Source organism: Oryctolagus cuniculus, chromosome 17 (genome assembly GCF_051225735.1).
Source record: "Oryctolagus cuniculus isolate XC-2025 breed Fujian yellow rabbit chromosome 17, ASM5122573v1, whole genome shotgun sequence".
Classification (NCBI taxonomy): Eukaryota; Metazoa; Chordata; class Mammalia; order Lagomorpha; family Leporidae; genus Oryctolagus; species Oryctolagus cuniculus.
Genome location: NC_142883.1, coordinates 70,910,275 through 70,931,941, shown reverse-complemented (window position 1 = coordinate 70,931,941; position 21,667 = coordinate 70,910,275). Strand labels below are relative to the sequence as shown.

General features: G+C 41.1%; 1 long non-coding RNA gene and 1 pseudogene across 2 annotated transcripts in view; one reads left to right on the top strand and one right to left on the bottom strand.

Moving 5' to 3' along the window:
- Positions 1-21,667, top strand: part of LOC103346015 (uncharacterized) — an 82,425-nt gene that overhangs the window by 40,483 nt on the left and 20,275 nt on the right. The gene's annotated exons all lie outside the window — the stretch shown is intronic.
- On the bottom strand, positions 1,455-18,250 carry LOC149121370 (transcription factor 7-like 1 pseudogene; annotated as a pseudogene). The gene is made up of 2 exons (XR_016224126.1): positions 18,126-18,250; positions 1,455-15,169 (listed from the first exon to the last, which is right to left on the bottom strand). The product of XR_016224126.1 is annotated as a transcription factor 7-like 1 pseudogene (transcript).

Below are 21,667 nucleotides of genomic sequence, written 5' to 3'. Positions count from 1 at the left end.
TACACCATGCTAATACAATAGGCATAATCTCAAGATAGATAGCAGTAAAATAAATAGTAAGTGATGATTTTTAAATATTTATTTATCTGAAAGGCAGAGTTATATAGAGAGAAGGAAAGACACGGAGCAAATCTTCCATCTGCTGGTGCACTTGCCAAATGGTTGAAACACCTGTGTCTGATTCAGGTTGAAGCCAGCAGCCGGGAAGTCCTCCCACATCTCCCATGTGCTTGGCAGGTACCAAAGTACGTAGACCACCTTTCACTGCTTTCCTAGGTTCATCAACAGGGAGCTGGATCAGAAGCAAAGCAGCCAGAACTTGAACAGTGCTCATATTAGATGCCAGCATTTCAGGCAGAAGCTTAACCCTGTATATTGGAATGCCAGCCCTGGAAGTGATGATTTATAGTTTTTTTTTTTTAAGTTTATATAAACTTTGATTTTAAATAAGAGCTATGCTTAACAACTGACTAATAAAATTCAAAATACTTGAGGAGTCAGCTGTCAAAATGAATATTAAGCGGCCGGTACTGTGGCACAGTGGGTTAATGCCCTGGCCTGAAGCGACGGCATCCCATATGGATGCCGGTTCGAGGTGTGGCTGCCCCACTTCAGATCCAGCTCTCTACTATGGCCTGGGAAAGCAGTAGAAGATGGCCCAAATCCTTGGGCTCCTGCACCCACGTGGGAGACCCGGAAGAAGCTCCTGGCTCCTGCCTTCGGATCCGCCCAGCTCCGGCCATTGTGGCCATCTGGGGAGTAAGCCATCAGATGGAAAACCTCTCTCTCTCTGCCTCTGCTCTCTCTGTGTAACTCTGACTTTCAAATAGATAAATAAATCTTAAAAAATATTAATTTATTATAGAAAAAACACTAAGTACTTCTCTACTCTTATGCCTTACTAATTTTTTAGGCATTTTCTATCCATTCTGATGGTACAGTCACCTAAAAACACTATATTTAATTTAATTACCAGATTTGTTGTTAAAATGGTCTCCTTCCCTTACTCAGGTAATCATTATATTGGGATCTATTTTATTAAAAGTATTATAATGTTTTTTTTCTTGATAATATAACTAAGACATTTTTACTATATTTACTATAGGAAATTTGAAAATATTAGAAGATGTAAATATTAGAAAATTAATTGCCAACAATTAATTTTATCATATCTAATAATAATTCTGTTAGTACCTTAGAATTTTATATTTTAGACTTAATTATAGAAAATGAAATAACAATTTTTTAAATTTATTTAAGGTATGTGAATTTTATCTATACAGATTTAGCAACATAGTGATTCTTTCCACCTTGATCTCTGAAAATTTCTTTCTGTTTTAAAGATGTATTTGTTTTAGAGATGTATTTATTTATTTGAAAGACAGCGCTGCAGAGAGAGAGAGAGGCGACATCTTCCATCTGCTGGTTTTCTCCCCATATGGCTGCAATGGCCAGGACTGGGCCAGAACAAAATCAGGAGCCAGGAGATTCATCCGGATCTCCCACATGGGTGCATGGTCCCAAGTACTTGGGCCACCTTTTACTGTCTTCCCAGGTTCATTAGCAGGTTTGGAAGCCAAGCAGACAGGATTCAAACTGGTTCCCAAATGAGATGCTAGCATTGCAGGCAGCAGCTTAACCTGCTACACCACAAAGCTGGCCCCAATAATTTATTTCCTAACCTAAAACTATATATCTATATATCTATATCTATATCTAGATAGGCTGAGGCCTACACTGTTATCTGTTTCTGCATATTTCTTTCCAACAGAGCACAGGTTAATCTGCAGCAGCAATATGGCTATCTACAGTGTCAAAATAACTTACTCTAAACAAGTTATGACAATCACATTCTGCTGTCCTGGGCTTCTTTATGACTAGGGAATGTTTAAATGAGCCAAATTAGATCAGTAAATGAAATGGACAGAAATGTTTTTTTCATGGTGAGCTTTTGTTTTCCTGATAGATGAATAAAATGAAAATAAGTATGATTTCTGCATCTTCCTAAGTAATCATATATTTATGGAGTTACTGCCTTAAAAAGTATCATAACAGGGCTGGCACTGTGGCACAGCCAGTTAAGCCACTGTCTGCAGTGCCGATATTCCATATGTGTACCAGTTCCAGTTTCAGATGCTCCACTTCCAATCCAGCTGCCTGCTAATGTGCCTGGGAAAGCAGTGGAGTATGGCCCAAGTCCTTGGACTTCTACATCCAAATGGGAGACCTGGAAGTTCCAGGCTCCTGGCTTCAACCTGGCCCAGTCCCAGCAGTTACAGCCATTTGGGGAGTGAACCACTGGGTGAAATCTCTTTCTCTCTCTATGCTTGGGCTTCCAAATAAATAAATATTAAAAAAAAAAAAAGATATCACCACAGTTCTGTTCTTTCAGTTTTTTGTGTCTGCCCTGTTCTGCAGATTTAACTTATACCAAGATTTGTGTACTGTAACTCTGTGTTACAGCCTTGGAACTTTCTCAATACAAAGAGTATAAGGCTTTGCATTCTTTATTTTTTTTTAAAGAAATCAAGAACTACTACTTGATTTTAGAATATTTTTTAAAATTATGATAATTAAAGCAGAATGAATTTAAAATAAAAATTGATAAAAATAGGCCAGTGGAACAGAATGAAATCCCTAGAAGTAAACAAACACATCTACAGGAAACTGATCTTTGAAAAAAGTGCTCAGAAATGCATTAAAGAAAGAGATATCTTTTCAATCAATGGTGATGGCAAGATTGGATTTCCCCAAGCAGAAGAATGAAAATAAACCTTATAGTTATACTCAGAATAAAGGCCTGCATGTTGCACTGGGAACTGTGAAACTGCTAGAAGAAATCATAGGAGAAATCCTTCAGGTATAGATGAGAGCAAAGATTTTTAGTTAGGCTGCAAAAGCACAGGAAACAAAAGTAAAACCAGACAAGTAGTATTTCTTGGAAACCTTTGAGTGAAGAAATATCCAATAGAATGGGAACAATCTAAGTGTCTATGAAGTGATGCATGGATAAAGAAAATGTGGTTTATATATACACAGAATGGAATACCTGTCAGTCAAAAAAATGATGAAATTCTGCCATTCGTGACAACATGGATGGTCATAAGGTTAAGTTGAATAAGCAAGGCATAGAAATACAGCCACAGCATGATCTCATTCATACGTGCAATCCAAAAGAGTTTATTTAAAAGTTGAGAGTAGAGTGATGATTTCCAGAGGAGAGGAGGATAGGACTAGAGAGGGGAGCATGGGTGAGGTTTGATTAGTGGGAATGGATAGTAAGTTACAGTAACATAGGATAAAGAAGTTCTGCTGTTCCATTGCAGAGTTCAGTGAATACAGATAATATAACGTGCATTTTTCTAAAAGTAAAACAAACGGGGCCGGACTTTTGTTTAGCGGCTCACTTGGCTAATCCTCTGCCTGCTGCGCCGGCACCCCCGGTTCAGTCCCAGTTGGGGTGCTGGATTCTGTTCTGGTTGCTCCTCTTCCAGTCCAGCTCTCTGCTGTGGCCCAGGAAGGCAGTGGAGGATGGCCTAGGTCCTTGGGCCCTGCACCCACATGGGAGACCGGGAAGAAGCACCTGGCTCCTGGCTTCAGATCTGCACAGCGCGCCGGCCATAGTGGCCATTAGGGGATGAACCAATGGAAGGAAGACCTTTCAAAAAAAAAAAAAAAAAAGGTAAAACAAACATAATTTTGAATGTTTTCATGATTAAAAATTCTAAATGTTTGATATAAATACGTTTATCCTGATTTGAATGTTATAGGAGGTGTGAGTATATTGAAACACCATATGACACTCCATAAATACTTGCAATTTTTAGAAGTATATTTTTATTTTCATCTACTTGAAAGAGAGAGAAAGAGAAAGAGGGAAAAAGAAAGAGAAAGGTCTTACATCTGCTGGTTCATTTCCCAAATGCCTTCCACATCCAGGGTTATGACAAGCTGAAGCCAGCATGCAGGATCTCATTGGGATCCTGAGTCATCATCTGCTGTCCCGCGGATGCGTTAGTAGCAAGCTAGATCTGTGGAGCAAAACCAGGACTCAAACTGACACTCTGATATGGCGAGCTGACATTTTTTATGTATCAATTAAAAGAGTACAGGCTTTGTCCTACCAGCAATAACCATATTGCTTTGTATTTTATTGCCTGGGTCGTGGGCTAATCACTGAAATATTCCCATAGTTTTGGGGTGAAAAACCATTGAGAAAAAGGACTATTATTGAATGGGAATAATAGTGTATGAAGTAAGAACTAGACCTGGCAGAGACACTGGAGTAGAAAAATGCCAAAGTAGGGTTATTCTCCATGGGCAGAGTTATGGGCTGAATGGTATTCTCCCCAATATGTATGTAAAACTCTAAGCCCCTGTATCTCATAATGTAAGTCACATTGGAGATAGGTTCTTTGAAAAGATGATTAATGTAAAATGGTCATTTTATTTTGTTTTGAACGGTATCCTTACAAGACACAGAGTCTGATGAAAAACCTGTGAATGAGACAGAAAGAGAAAACAGCCAGCCACCAAACAAGAATGAAGACTCTCAAGAAATCAACCCTACTGACATCTTGATCTTGCACTTCTGTTCTCCAAAATTGTGAGAAAATCAATTTCTGTTGTTGAAATTACCCAGGCTGTGGTACTTCACTGGGGAAGTTTTAACAAACTAACATAGCCGAGCATCTTCAGAGCAGGAGACAGCATGCACAACCATGACAAAATTATTTTCCTTTAGTTTCTGTGAAATGAGAAGTAGGTAGCCATGGCTCAGAGGAGCTCTCTGCTAGAAGTTGTTCACCACGATATGTCCTCCCAGTCTCTGCTCCAAGGTACTGACACTGAAAAGATGGATTGACATTGAAGGACTTTTCTGAAATGAATTGTTAGGATGAATTTTGACAGCTCAATCCACTTAAATTTGCTCCTGTAATGCAGCTTAGGAAGAGGAGATTATTTTTGGTTCATTTTTCTTTGTTAATTCTCAAAAGATTGAGCTAAGCATTTTGAAAAACAAGTAAAATGGCCAGGTTTACAGCCAAAGCAAAACATCCAGTGACTTAGAATGAATGAAGAGATCTTTTTTTCCTTAAAATTCATGGTGAGGTGTGACACAAATGTTTCTTCAAAATGCTGGATATTATCTTTCATGACAATTTTCATTGCAAATGTTTTAATTAAAATTAAAAACTTTCCTTTTTTAATGTATTATAATAGTCTATTTTTCATCAGCCTTTCGAATATCTTCTTGTCTATGTAATACTGATCCTACTGAAAAGCTCATTTCTACTCACAGTAATCATAATATATTTAATTTCATAAAAATCAAACAAGTTTTTAGTTTTGTCTTTCAAATTACCATTGCATGTGTTTTTCTTTAATATCCTAATGTGAACCAGTTCTGTCACTGTGAACTCATGGCCATCTTGGTTGAGTGCTCATTATGAGGTAATGACTCCATCAAACTTCTGTAAGCTGTGCTGACAGCCATCATACCCACATGTTTCAGAGACATCTCAGACCTGCATTAAAGTAACTCTTTCCAGGTAATGTTTTTTCTTTTTTATATTTTTGTCAAACTTTAAACTCCCCGTGAATACATGAAGTTTTCCATAGAGTAGATTAAAAAATGGCTTTTTTGGGGCCAGTGCCATGGCTCAATAGGCTAATCCTCCACCTGTGGTGCTGGCACACCAGGTTCTAGTCCCAGTTGGGGCACCAGATTCTATCCTGGTTGCTCCTCTTCCAGTCCAGGTCTCTGCTGTGGCCCGGGAGTGCAGTGGAGGATGGCCCAAGTCCTTGGGCCCTGCACCCACATGGGAGACCAGGAGAAGCACCTGGTTCCTGGCTTCGGATCAGCACAGTGCACCAGCCACAGCGGCTGTTGAGGGGTGAACCAACGGAAAAGGAAGACTTTTCTCTCTGTCTGTCTCTCTCTCACTGTCCATTCTGCCTGTCAAAAAATAAAAAAAAAAAATGGCTTTTTTGGAGATTTCTCTGATTAGCAGTATGATCTTTGTTTGATTTACATTTCCTTAAATATGGTTTGTTTATTTTTCCTTGTTAATGCAATCATTATCATTTTCCAGCAATTTCCCTCATAAATGCTTGTCATTCCACTATTGCTTCTACAAAATAGTTCATTATTACTGACACTGATCACAGTACATTTTACTTCATAACACCTCGATTCCCTTTTTATTTTGTGTGTAGGTGTGTGTGTTTGAGCTTGTAACCATCAACTGTGTGTATATTTTGTATTCTATTTATTCTTTAAAGATTTACTTATTTAATTTGAAAGGCAGAGTTATAGAGATAGAGGAGAGAGGGAGGGGAGAGGAAGAGAGAGAGAGAGAGAGACCTTCCATCCTTTGGTTCACTTCCCAAATGGCTGCAGCAGCTAGAGCTGGGTCAGTATGAAGCCAGGAGCCGGCAGCTTCTTCTGGTTCTCTCACGTGGGTGCAGAGGCCCAAGGACTTGGGCCATCCTCTACTGCTATGCCAGGCACATTAGAAGGTAGCTGGATCAGAAGCAGAGCATCCTGGACTTGATCCATCACCTGTATAGGATGCCAGTGTCACAGACAGTGTTTTTATACACGATGCCACAGCCTCTGGTATCTGATATAAACCCATTCTAATCACTAGGAACTTGAGGCCATCTTGCTTGCATTTTTTTCTTTAAGAAGTTTTCAACTGACACAAAATTGTGTAAGTTGTTCTGGCAATTTCCATGTCTTTCATAGACTTCTCAGGCAAATCTGACCATTTTCCCTTTCCAGGTATCATATTTATTGGCAATTCTGAATTTTTTAAGAGCTATGTTTTTAACCTTGATTTTTGAAAATGTCCTTAGATTAATTCCAGTTACTGGCATTTTCCTTTATAATTAGTGGTATTTGTTGTGGACTTTGATTTATATTTTATGAAAAAATTTAGTTTATATTCTTTTTAAAGGTAATTTAATAAAATTTTCAGCAATTTCACTTATATCTATTGGTCACTCTATATTACTCCTACAAAATTACTCATATTTCACAGTGATTAGCCTATATTTATTTTATAACAATGACAATTTCATTTTAATCTTCTTTTTGAACTGGAGTTAATAGCTAACAAAATCCTAGTGAAAGCCAATCCTAGCACTAGAAGCCCATGGTTATCTTGGTTGGCTTTTTGTTATGAGGTCACCAACTCAATCAGAATACTGTAATTTTTATGGGCAACCATCATTGAAACATATTTTTAGACATATCATAGACCCATTTGATAATTTATCATCTGTAGATAATAATATTTTTACCATTTCTGGATTTTATGAATCCTAAATTTATCTTTGATATTTTTAAAGACTTATTTATTTGAGAGGCAGAGTTACAGACAGAGAGAGAGACAGAGAGAAAGGTCTTCCATCCATCTGCTGGTTTACTCCCCAGATGGCCACAATATGATGGCCAGAGCTGAGCCAAACCGAAGCCAGGAGCCAGGAGCTACTTCCTGGTCTCCCACATGGATCAGAAGAGGAGCAGCCAGGACATGAACTAGTGCCCAAATGGGATACCAGCACTGCAGGTGGAGGCTTAACCTACTATGCCACAACACCGGCCCCTGTCTTTGATTTTTAAAAGTTCTAATGAAATAATTCTAGATAAAGATACCTTTCCCTTAAGATAATTGTGGTACATTTTAAGATCTTTGATTTAATTTCCCTGGAACATTTTTGCATATTTTCCTTTCTTCTGTGGGCTTGTATTTTCTTTTTATAGCAACTTTCCTTATGGGGGGGTTTCAGGAAGAAATTTTATTTCACATTAAAATATGGTCCATAGTAATCCAATTTTGAAAAATGCATTCTGTGTGGGTTTCTTTTGCATATTTAGATATGTAATAGTATGAGCAGTGGCTGGATAATATAATTTTCATCCAAATATCAAGTATAGTTCAATGGTGAAAATACAAGTTTTACATTTATACATGCCTTTATTGTTGAAGTTATATGAAATGAATTTATAATGCTACAACAGAGGAATAAAATTTAAAGGTGTAGTAAAATAAGAAATGTATTTTGAATGTCCGTTAGAAACAGAACTGAGGAAATCATCAAGAGGCCACAGTCACCAACATAATTGGTTACTTTGCTAGATGGCCACTCAGCTCGAGGCCTGGGAGACACATAATTGAATTCAGGCTGATGAGCATGGAAATGGAGCAATAACTTCCTGGAGAAGATTGAGATACAGGAACACAGTAACTGAGGGTGCCCCTGAAGATCACCGTAAAGCCAGTATGAAAAATCTCCCCCTGCCCATGTGATGTATCTGTATTTTTAAAGAGCTATTTTCTTTTTTTTTCTTTTTATTATTATTTTTTTTTTATTTTTTTATTTTTTGACAGGCAGAGTGGACAGTGAGAGAGAGAGACAGAGAGAAAGGTCTTCCTTTGCTGTTGGTTCACCCTCCAATGGCCGCCGCGGCCGGCGCGCTGCGGCTGGCGCACCGCGCTGATCCGATGGCAGGAGCCAGGAGCCAGGTGCTTTTCCTGGTCTCCCATGGGGTGCAGGGCCCAAGCACCTGGGCCATCCTCCACTGCACTCCCTGGCCACAGCAGAGAGCTGGCCTGGAAGAGGGGCAACCGGGACAGAATCCAGTGCCCCGACCGGGACTAGAACCTGGTGTGCCGGTGCCGCTAGGCGGAGGATTAGCCTAGTGAGCCGCGGCACCGGCCCTAAAGAGCTATTTTCTGAGGTGGCATAGATCATTGATCACAGTGTTTCCTATTCCAAATATCTCCCAGATGTGTTCTGTATCAAATTTTGGAAGACTGGTTGGCCATTTGCCAATCAGCACCTATCATTCCAATCATTTCCTTTATGCTTTCTTTGGATAGGCATCACGGAAGTCACTTGCCAGCCCCAAGTGATGCATGGTAAAGGGGGTATACTGGGGACAGCTCCTTGTTATAATGGGCAGCTCCTGTTGTGGGCTGGCCTATACCTCTTCTCTTTTGTATTAAAATAACTCAGTTTTCTAGCAGAAAACCTACTTCAGATGGTTTGGGTGGAGAACAATCAGTTCTCCCCTCCATCCTTACCTTACACAAAATTGGTCATGTGACACAAGGTGAACTATTTGGAGAATGCCATCCTGGTAACAGTTATTGATACAAGGATGGCTTTGTGGCCCAAACTGGACCAATCAGTCCTCCTCAGGACCTCTCCATGAGTGTTTCAAGGGAAGACTAGTTCATTCCTATCATTTTACTAAGGAAGGGGAGATATGGGTTGATGGCTACTGGCAGCCATTTTTCTAAGATCATGGAGAAAAACATCCTAAAAACTGCAGCCAAGCCAGGACAGGCAGAGTTCAGATATGGAAAAAGAACTATTCTTTACCTAATTTTAGTCTCCAGTCATGCTTGGTTCCAAGAATAAATCAACTTCTTGGAGCAGGAATTTGGCAGGGTTAGGATGCTACTTGTGGCATTTCATATGGGGGTGGCTGGGTTTTAGTACTGGTTCTGCCTCTGATTCCAGCTTCCTCTACTGTGCACCCTAAGAAAAACCAGGTGCTGTATCACTCAGCAACTTTCCTTATTATTGTTCCTACCACTGTTATTGCTCCTGTCAACTTATTCATTTTATCTAAAGAAATTAAAAATGTATTTTATTGAATAGTATTTCTAATTTTCTTTCTTTTTTTGTCTTTGTATGTCATTAATATTCCAGTTTCAGCCAAATTTAGTATGATATCTCTGTACCCATCTTGTTCAGCTATTTAATTATGAGATTGTCAAACTTTTGTAAATTGTCCCTGGAAATATTTATGTATATAGTTTCATAGAGCCATCATAGAAAGGGATGATTATTTCTCCTTCCATGTCAGATTTTTTGCATAACCTGGACTATTTTAAAGATTTATATATTTGAATAATGGAGCAAGGGCGGAGGAGAGAGACAGAGGGAAATTTTTCCATCCACTGGTTTATTCCCCTAAATGCATGTAGCAGCCATATTTGAGCCAGGTGGAAACCAGGAGCTGGCAGTGCCACCCAGGTCTCCCACATGGGTGATAGAGGCCCATGTACTTGTGCCATTTTCTGCTGCTTTCAGGCACATTAATAGAAAGCTGGATCATCTGCAGGGAAGCTGGGACTCTAACCAGGACTCCAATATGAAATTCTGGCATCACAAACTAAAACTCAATGTGCTGCACCACAATGCCTGTCCCGCATTATCTGGATTTTAATGGGACCTGAAATTTTTTTTTTAATTTATTTATTTGAAACTCAGAGTTACATAGAGAGAGAAGGAGAGGCAGAGAGAGAGAGAGAGAGAGAGAGAGAGAGAGAGAGAGTTCTTCCATCTGCACTCCCCAATTGGCTGCAATGACTGGAGCTGCACTGATCCAAAGCCAGGAGCAGGAGCTTCTTCCAGGTCTCTCACATGAGTGCAGGGGCCCAAGGACTTGGGCCATCTTCTACTGCTTTCCCAGGCCATAGCAGAGAGCTGGATCAGAAATGGATCAGCTGGGACTCAAACCGGCTCCCATGTTGGGTGCCAGCACTGGAGGCAGCGGCTTTACCACCTATGCCACAGTGCCGGCCCCAAATTTGTTTTTTAATATTAAAATTCTCAAAGTCCTTCTATCTACTGACACTATTTCTTACAGTATTTTGGTAATTGCTATGATTTTTTAAACTATTTTTGGGAAAATTTCTCAATATGATCTTAATGGTTCAGTAGTTTTCATTATCTCTTCTTATCACTATAGTATTAATCCTGGCAAATTACCCATTTCTTCTTGTCCTAATTGCAATACATTTTATTTCCTTACGTGCATCTCTTTACTTTTGGGTTTTTTTCCCTTCAGAATTATAACTATCACCTGTACATACATCTAATACTCTAGTGTAAATTAGTCCTAGTATTGAAATCCTGTGAACATTATGGTTGGCTTAGTCATTTTGAGGTTCCCAGTTATCTCAAAACTGTGTAAGTTGTCCTGACCATTTTCATGTGCTATTTTTCAGAGTCATCTTATGGCTGCTAGCTTATTCTTTCTAGGTAATATTTCTTTTCTGGATTTCTATTGGACTCTAAAATTTCCTGTGATTTTTGAAAGGCTCAATGGAGTAGTTCAAGATACTGTCATCTTTCACTTACGATTATTCCTATAAAAATGCAATTTTTAATTTTCTTTTCCTTTGAAAATTCTATTTTTATTTTCCATTTTAAAGAATTTTTAATAATCATTTTTTCAGAAGGTGCTTTTATATCTGCTTGTCAGTATGTTATATCTCCTACCAGATTAGGCATCTTGTCTCACAGCAATGAAATATATTCTATTTCATAAAATGTGTATCCTTCCACTTATTGGTCATGTATTTCATGATATAAAATCACCTGTGTATTCTTTAATATCCTAGTCTAAGCCAATACTGGTGAACCTCTGACCATCTCATTTATAGTTTATTTTTGGTGGCATCACTGTCTCCCTCAAAATTCTATAACTTGTACTGGAAATAATCCTGCATATATATTTTCAGAAAAATCTGGGGTCTGTCTTATAATTCACCCCTTTCAAAATGTATGTTTTGTGTATTCTCAAACGCTGTGAGAATTTACCTTTGGTTCCAAAGTTTCAGTAGAGTAGTTCTGGATTCTGGCACATTCTCTCAATCATTATTCAGGTGAGTGGTGTGCTAATTCCTTGATTTATGCTTCCTGACAAAAATTTAATTTCTTTTCCCTTTTTAGTTTTATATTATTTTCAAATTTTTATTATTTTTTTTAACTTGCAAACAAATACTGTGAGACACTATTACAAGTTTTCATGTACTACTGAGCCCATCCCTCCTATTAATTTCTCATATTATTACATTTGTCACAATTAATGAATCAAACAACTATTCCTGAAGTTTATAATCCAAATTCACATTATCTGGGGCCGGCGCTGTGGCACAGCGGGTTAAAGCCCTGGCCTGAAGCACCAGCATCCCAAATGAGCACTGGTTCAAGTCCCAGCTGCTCCACTTCCCATCCAGCTCTCTGCTGTGGCCTGGGAAAGCAGCAGAAGATGGCCCAAGTCCTTGGGCCCCATCACCTATGTGGGAGACCTGGAGGAAGCTCCTGGCTTCTGACTTCGGATCAGCACAGTTCTGGCTGTTGCGGATATCTGGGGAGTGAACCAGCAGATGGAAGACCTCTCTCTCTGTCTCTACCTCTCTCTGTAACTCTTTCAAATAAATAAAATAAATCTTTAAAAAAAATTCACATTATCCCTTTCACCAAGTTCATACTCTAGTAATTAACATTCTGTGTTCAGACTGAGTTTTTTTAATTTTAGCTTATTTTACTCAACATGATGCGCTCCATTTGCAGTGCCTGTTTTGCTACAAATAATAGTATTTCACTTTTTATAGTTGAGCAATATTTCATCATGTATATATACCACATTTTATTTATCCATTCATTTTATGAGGTACACATTTTGACTATTGTGATCAGTTCTGCTATAAACATGGTGGAGCAGGTGTATCTCTTTGATACAATGAGTTCAGATATTGAGTTTTTACCCAGTAGTGGGATTGTTGTATCATACAAAAATTCTATTTCTAGATTTCTAAAATGTCTCAATATTGTTTTCTTATTTTTAAAGGTCTTGCAACTGCAATTTTATTTTGTAAAAATAACCAACTGGGAGCTTAAATTGCTCCAAAAACCATAAAAACAAAACAAAATGGACATGGAAGAAGCATGTGAAGTGAGGGGGACAGGGAGGAGGGTCCTTAGAGCTTTGGCAGATTGTGCTAGCACTGACCCAGGTGGCAGGAACCAGGCCCTGCAGCCAGGGCCTGTCCGCTGTGCTGGGACCGTGAGGGGCAGATCCCGACAGGTCAGGGGCGAGGGGGAGGACACAGACCTCTTCACGGAGGAAGTGGCAGGCACCTTGAGTCCCTTTAATTGTGGTGGGGGGACCGGTTCAAAGGACCTCCTTCCCCACCCACAGCTGGGGGCTGGTGGGGTGGGGCCCACCAAGGGAGCAGGGATGCTGGTGGAAACCAATCAGGCCGAGATGTCTTCTCACAAGGTGATGGCCTCACACTGGGCAGGGGACAGGGAGGACACAGGGGAAGGCCCCCTATACTGCGCCTATGGTAAGAGCTTGGGCCAGGAAACAGGAGAGGTCCAGGAATGGATCCAGAAGAAGAGGTACCAGGCTAGAAATCACAGCAACGGCAAACATGCAGATGAAGTAGAGGGAGCCAAGACAGGTGGGGTGGATGAGAGGAGAGAGGGCAGCGGGGAAGAGAAAGAGGTAGAGAGGTGTCTTCTGCCCAGGTCCATCCACCACAGCATGCACGGGAAGAATAACACACTACTTTTCCGTTCTCGTAAAGATTTTTTTGTTGTTGTTTTGTTTTGTTTTTTAAAAAAACCTTAAGATCAACTACTGGTTACATCTACAAAACACAAAGTGCTGCTGTTATCAGTCACTTTACACAACAGTCCAGGGTGGTTAAATAGTGACCAATAAAGTTTTCCTTTTTTTTTCCTTCTTCTGAATCATTACTACTCGATGAGTCACATGACAGCCTGCATAGGTCCGGGGGCAGCTTAGTGGGCAGACTTGGTGACCAAGGAAAGAGGCTGGGCCTGGAGCACAGGGAGGGTCTGGTGGGTGTGCAGCATGGCTGGGAAAGAGGGGGGAGAAGTCAGCAGAGTGGTGGGCACGGACCCCAGCGGGAGGGCCGGGACAGGAGGGGAGGCTGGCTGCCCATCTGGCCGGAGGACGTGGCTGCAGCCTTGGCTGCCAGGACAGCAGCCGAGTGCAGAGCCAGCTGGGCCCAGGTCTCTGGCTTGGTGGTGTGGGAGAGGGGCTGGTCTTGCTTGGAGTGGGTGGCAGCAGGGTCAGCTGGTGAGTCCAAGGCCGTGGAGGGGGTGGCAGGGGAGTCCAACATGCTGCCGTGGGAGGAGGCAGGGCTGTCACAAGGCCTCTCGGGGGGCAGGTACTGGACACGTGGCTTCTTGCTCTTGGAGGCCAGGGCACCCTCTGCCTCTTGGACGTGCTGCTGTGACTGCGTCTGCGTCTGCAACAGCGGCTTCTCTCACTTCCTCTTCTTTTTCTTACTGTAGTTGTCCCTACCGAGCTGGTCGGGTAGAGCTGGGAGTGAAGCTGCCGCTCCTTCTGGGCCAGCTTCTAGTGCCTGACCTGTTCTTCCTGCGACAGGTTGTGCCACTTCCTCCCCAGCATCTGGTTGATGGCAGCACTCTCCTTCAGGGTGCACTCAGCCACCACCTTGGCCCTCATCTTCTTCATATACAACATGAAGGCATTCAGGGGCTTCTTCATGTGGGGTTTCTTCTCCTCCTTCTTCATGGTCACGGGTGACTTCGCGCTCACCGTGGGGCTCAGGCTGGGAGGTGCTGGCTCCTGCTTGACAATGGTGGGGTGCAGGATCCCTGAGGTGGGCAGGCAAGGATGGGCGGGGGCCACCCTGTGAAGGGAGAAGCAGCTGGAAACCAGGCTGGACATTGAGGGGTTCATGGCGAGGGCAGGGTAAGGGTGCCGAAGCCACCAGGCGGAAGGGAGTACATGGGCTGTCATTGCTGTGGGATGAGCCAGCCAAGGGGGTGGGGGATTTGTCTGACAGCTCCTGGGGACAGTGGGTGATACAGTGACAGCTCAGATGGATGAGGGGGCCGGGGAATTCCTGTCTTTGGATTGATCTCCGGGGAGAGGTGTGTTGGAGGGGAGCCGGCGGAGAAGTGGTCATTGCGTTAGGTGATGAGCGGTGTCAACGGGTGCATGTGATGTGGGTGCTGCACAAACAGGAACTTTATTGGACAAGTGTGCCGGAGACGGTGACCTCGTGTCCTTGACTGTGGCACTGGAGGGGACGTCGAGGAGGGGCCATTTCATCTGCAGGTACATGCATGCTCCTCCCGGAGACAGGGGTCCGTTGGAGAGGTAGGGGTTGCTCAGGTCCGGGATCATCAGGAAGGGGTACCCAGGGTAAGGGGGCCCTTGAAGAACGCGCCGTCCTGGGGCCTTCTCACTTCGGTGAAATAGTCCCGCGGCTTCTGGAAAGTGTCCCGGGAGGGCTGCGGGTGCCTCTCCGCCTCTGAGTCCGAGCTGCAGCTCTGGTTCTCTCTTCTTTTATTCCTGTTATTTCTTGTCTCCTATTAATTTTGCCTTTAGTTTGTTCTTCTTCTGTGTTTTTGAGATGCATCATTATATCATTTATTTAATATCTTTCTAATTTTAATGTAACTATCACAATAAACTTTCCTCTTAATACATTTTTGCTGTATTTCACATGTTTTGAAATGTGTTTTCATAATCATTTGTGTTAAGAAATTTTCTTACTTCCTTTTTAATTCTTTAATGATCCTATTGGTCATTAAGTTTCATAATTCCCACACAGCTGTGAATTTTCTGTTGCCCTTCTTATTGTTGATGTCGAGTTTGATTCATTTCAGCCTCGGAAGATACATGGTATGATTTCAATATTTGAAAATATATTGAGACTTGATTTCTTCAGCAGTAATCAGTGTTAACATTGTCTATAAGAGCCACAGTTCTCTCTTCAGCCATCTGTGAAAGTCATAGTATGAGTTTGTAGTGGACATTGGCTTCCAAAGGTCTTTAGTCTATAGAGAGTTGACTGTCAACTGGGCTGGGGTTTGAGATGTCTGCATCCATATTTCTGATGATGTTTCCTTTTTCCACCAGGAAAATCTGAGTATTTCTGGGGATTGTGGCACTTGTACTATACTATGTGGATAAGAACTTTCCCATGACCTGATGTGTTAGCCTGACTAATACTTGGGATCATCATGAGTCCAAATCTCAACTCTTGTACATGTTACATGCACATTTCCTGAGTCTCACAGGGTGAATACAGTTGATGCTGAGGATGGTGCAGTGGCAGGTCTGGGTCTGAAACACTGGGCTGCACATCAGCTCTACCCTAGGGCCCAGAGACTGTATTCCAATGACTCTTGGGAGTACAGTACACAGAGTGACAACCCTGGAGCTTCAGGATACAGCGGGGTCCTTATCCAGGTCTCACAGGTTGAGTGTCAGTTATTCCAGGGATTGAATTCCAGCTTGAAGCGTAGCAATGTAGGTAGGATCCCTTAACCCCCACAGGTAAATATGAGTTATTCCAGATTTATAGCAGCAGTAATAACAGTCCTAGAGGTTCAGGTAATGGAGGGAATTTCCCTCTAGTTCCTATAGGGCATGCAAAATTAATGCATAAGATTATGCTCTGGCTTGCCAGCACCATGAGTTAAGAGTTTCAGATAGTGCTTCCTTAGGCCTGGTTCTCTGTGTATGGGATGCTTCTGGTCACTAGCCCTAAGAAGCTATGGAAATTTCCCTGTATCATATAGAGCAAGCAAGTGTTGCTCCAGGAATGGCTGGTGTACAGAGTTCCTGCAGCTGCAGGATTCACAGGGACTGCTCTTTGCCCTGAAAAGTGTCCATGCTGTGTCTGGGGGTTTCTGACAGCAATGTGGCTGATTGCTTCCCCCATGGCAGGTGGAGTATAGCAGATTCTCATACACAGCTTGGGTCTGGAACTTTGGGGACAGAGGGAGGCAATGTGGGTTTTGTCTTTGTAACAAAATAGATGTTCAAATACCATTCATCCCTCGAGGCTTGATTTCAAGTCTGTGAGGACTGGAATTCTCTCATAGTTAGGGTAGGACATTGGCAGCAGTGGTGGGGTTCTTGGTAATTTCTGCTTACCTCTTTTTTATTTTTTGAAGTCGTATTTATTTATTTGAAAGACAGAGTTACACAGAGAGAAGGAGAGGCAGAGAGAAAGGTCTTCCATCCGCTGGTTCATTCCCCAATTGGCCACAACAGCCCTCTGGCTGCACCGATCTGAAGCCAGGAGCCAGGAGCTTCCTCCAGGTCTTCTCATGTGGGTGTAGGGGCCCAGCGCCTTGGGCCATCTTATGCTGCTTTCCCAGGCCATAGCAGAGAGCTGGATTGGAAGCAAAGCAGCTGGGACTTGAACTGGTGCCCACATAGGATGCCGGCACAGCAGCCAGTGGCTTTTCCCACTGCACCACAGTGCCAGCCCCTACCTCTTTCTTTCAAGATGGCATGCCTTGGGGAAGGAGCATTGGCAGTGGCAGTGGTGGTGAGAGCAGAAGTGGCAGCAGCAGTGGTCTGTTGTGTTTCTCCCTCCCCCTCCCACTCCCTTCCCCTCCCCTTCTCCCTCTTTCTCCCTCTTCTTCTCCCCTCCCCCTCCCTCTCTGTTGGTTTTCAGAGCCTCTGTGCTGTTTGTAGTCCTCATCACTTCTTTATTGAAGCTTTCCTTCAGTCTTCTCCATTCTCATACTTTATACATAAAATCCTTTTTTTCTGGCCAGCCATGTTGTTGGGGTAGCAGTGGTAACAGCAGGATTATGCTTTGTTTCTCTCTGTGTGTGCTGGTTCTTGGTGACTCCATGATGTTTGCTGTTGCTATCACATTTTCACTATTGCTTTCCCTCGGAAAATCTGAAGGTGCAGCTTTTCTTTCATTGCTCTGAAGTGTTTTGGGCCCTAGGTGGATGCAGGTCCTCTCTATTCAGCCTTTTTGATCCCTTTTTATTGCAATTGCAATGGACTGCTTTAGCACCTTCTTTGACATCTGCTTGTCATTCAGTTACTCTTAATAAATTATTACTTCTCACAGTAATCACAATATATTTGTTTCTAAAATTTGCATTTTATTTTCATTTTGTGTTTCTAACATTGAAATTAAAAATTCCAGTTTTATATCTCATAAGTGTCCTAATGTAAGCTAATCCTAGCACAGCAAAGCTGTGGCCATTTATGTAGAATTTTTCATTGTGATGTCATCAAGTTTTCATTGTGATGTGAAACTTGACTCTCATTCTTCCTATACATAGCTTTTCAGAGAAAGTTTAGGCAAGCCCTGGTCATTCACCCCTTTCAGGTAACACATTTAATTGATTGATGGATTTTTACATATTTATCTTTTATATTTGAAAGTTTTCATGTCATAGTTTTATATACTTGTACCTTTAATTTTTAAAGTTTTACTTATTTATTTATTTGAAAGACAAAGTGATAGAGGAAGAGATAAGAGAAATACCTTATATCTTTCAGTTCACACCCTAAGTGCCCATAATAGCTTGTGCTCAACAGGCAAATGCCAGGGTAGAGAAACTCCATGTGAATCTCACAAATAGGTGACAGGAACACAGGTACTTGGACCATCATCCACAGCCTCCTACAAGCATTAGCAGTAAACTGAATGGGAATCATAAAGTACACAGGACTCAAACTAGGCACTGTGATACAGGATTTAGCATGCCAAAAGGTGAATTAAACCACTGAACCACAATGCTCACCCTCTGTCATCTTTATTGTAGCTTTGTAATAGGTGACATGATCTTTGATATGATCCTTGAAAAATTTTTAAAGATATATTGAAGTTCAGAGTTACAGAGAGTTATTGTATAGTAAATGAAATGATCTTTTTGTTTAAAGATTTATTTATTTGAAAGGCAGATTTACATTGAGGAAGAGAGAGAGAGTGTGAGAGAGGGAGGGAGGGAGGGAGTGAGGGGTCTTCCATCCACTGATTCACTCCCCAAATAGCTGCAATAGCCAGAGCTAATCCAAAGCCAGGAGCCAGGAGCTTCTTTGGGATCTCAGACGTGGGTGCAGGGGCCCAAGCACTTGGGCCATCCTCCACTGCCTTCCCAGGCCATAGCAAAGAGCCGGATCAGAAGTGGAGCAGCCAGGACTCAAACCAGCGCCAGTATGGTTTATGGCACTGCCAATAGAGGCTCTACCTGCTACCACACAGTGCTGGCCCCATGAAATTATCTTTGATTTACACTCATTACATTTTACTATTACTTTCCATTTAAATTTAATTTTTTTGACAGGCAGAGTGGACAGTGAGAGAGAGAGACAGAGAGAAAGGTCTTCCTTTGCCATTAGTTCGCCCTCCAGTAGCCATCTTGGCTGGCACGCTGTAGCCGGCGCACTGCGCTGATCCGAAGGCAGGAGCCAGGTGCTTCTCCTGGTCTCCCATGGGGTGCAGGGCCCAAGGACTTGGGCCATCCTCCACTGCACTCCCGGGCCACAGCAGAGAGCTGGCCTGGAAGAGGGGCAACCGGGACAGAATCCAGCGCCCCGACCGGGACTAGAACCCGGTGTGCCGGCGCCGCTAGGTGGAGGATTAGCCTAGTGAGCCCCGGCACCGGCCTTAAATTCTTTTTCCAAATTTTCTAAATTCTTTGATTCAATTATTTTTCCTAAAAAAATTACTCAGCTCTGTTGTTTTTGCAATAGAACTATATCATGACATTCATTCTTTTCATTTTTGCTGTTTCTTTTGTTTCTGTATGTGTCATAAACATTACAGTTTCAGACCATCTTAGCAGCATTAATCTTAAAACACCTGATTGGATTTTTTATTGTGAGGTCATCAGCTCACTGAAAATTTTCTTAGATGTCATGGAAACTTTCATGTACTATTCCTCAGAGCAATCTATGGCCAGTGTAATAGTTCATACATTAAAAACCACATTTTTTTTACTTTTCTTTATTTCAAAAGGATCCTAAATTTAAAAAAAGCTTATGAAATTTTCAATAGAGTAGTTCTAAACACTTAACTTGTATCTAAGTGGCATGTTGTCTTCTTATATTAATTTCATCCAATTTTAATATATTATGCAAATGGATATTTTTCACAAAATTCCCTTATATGTGTTTTTTCCTACAATATTGCTCTTGTCAATTACTCAGACCTCATAGTAATCACCATACATTTTATATTATAGCATATGAGCCTTGTTTTTATTTTTTCTCTTTGAAAGTATTGCTGTTACATGTATATATCATTTGCCACAGAATGTAAGTCAATAATTGCACTATCAATTTGTGGTTATATTGACTAACTTTTTTATTCTGAGGCCATCAACTTGTTAAACATTCTTTATATTACACAAACAATTTTTTTAAATTAATTTAAGACATACAAATTTCATATATTTCATATATACAGATTTAGGAACATAATGATAGCTCCCAACCTACCCTCCCTCTTACCAATGCTCCACCCTTCTTTCTCCTCCCTATTTTATTCACACTCTTAATTTTTATAAAGGTCTATTTTCAGTTTATTTTATACTCATTAAGAGCAACACTAACTAAGTAAAGAGTTCAACAAAAGGTATGAGGACAAAGACACTGTTCCTGAACAGTAGAGACAAGGGCTATAAACAGTCATCAAATCTCAAAAATGTCCATTTCACTCCAATACATTGCATTTTAGGTACTTGATTAGTTAACTAAGATCAGGGAAAACATATTGTATCTATGTTTTTGGAACTGGTTTATTTCACTAACATAATGGCTTCCAGTCACATGCATTTGTTGCAAAAGACAGGGTTTCATTTTTTTTTACAGATGAGGAGTACTCCAGAGAGTACATATACTACAGTTTCTTAATCAGGTCATCAGTTGATGGACATATGAGTTGATTCATATCTTAGCCATTGTGAATTCAGCTGAAATAAACATGGGGGTACAAATAACTCTTTCATATGCTGATTTCTTTTCCTTACCAGAAGTGGTATGGCTGAGTCATATGGTAGGTCTATATTCAGATTTCTGAGGTACCTCCACGCTGTCTTCCACAGTGGCTGGGACAGTTTACATTCCCATCAATAGTGGATTAGGATACCTTTCCCCCACATCCTTGCCAGCGTTTGCTGTCTGTTAATTTCTATATGACAGTCATTCTAACTGGGGTGAGATGAAGTTTCATTGTGATTTTGATTTGAATTTCCTTGATGGCTAGTTATCCTGAACAATTTTTTCATGTGTCTGTTGGCTATTTACATTTCAATTTCCTTTCTTGAAAAATGCCTGTTCAAGTTCTTTGCCCATTTCTTAACTTGATTGTTTGATTTGTTGTTGAATTCTTGAGTTCTTTATAGATTCTGTATATTAACCCTTTATCAGGTGTGCAGTTTACAAATACTTTGGTCCATTCTGTCAATTGCCTCTTCACTTGGCTGAGTGTTTCTTTTGAAGTGAAGAAGCTTTGCAAGCTGATGTAATTCCATTTGTCAAATGTTGCTTTGATTGCCTGTAATTCTGGGGTATTTTCCAAAAAGTCTTTCCATATGCTAATGTCTTGCAAGATTTCCCCAATGTTCTCTAATAATTTTGATGATATTGGGTTGTACATTTAGATTACTGATCGATTTTGAGTGATTTTTATGTAAAGGTGTAAGGTAGGGGACTTGCTTCATACTTCTGCATATGGAGATCCAGTATTCCCAGCACCATTTGTTGAAAAGACTGTCCTTTTTCCAGGGATTGACTTTAGCTTCTTTGTAAAAGATAATTTGGTTGTAGATTCATGGGTTGATTTCTAGAGTTCCTGTTCTTTTCCATTGGCCTACATATCTGCTTCTCTGCCAGTATTGTGCTGTTTTGATTATAACGGCCCTGTGGTATGTCTTTAAACCTGGTACTTTGAAGTCTCTGGTTTTGTTTTTGTTGTATAAGATTGCTTTAGCTATTTGGGGTCTCCTGTATTTCCATATGATTTTCAGAACAATCTATGAACATGGAAGATTTTTCTTTTTGTGTGTCTTTTTCTCTTTCTTT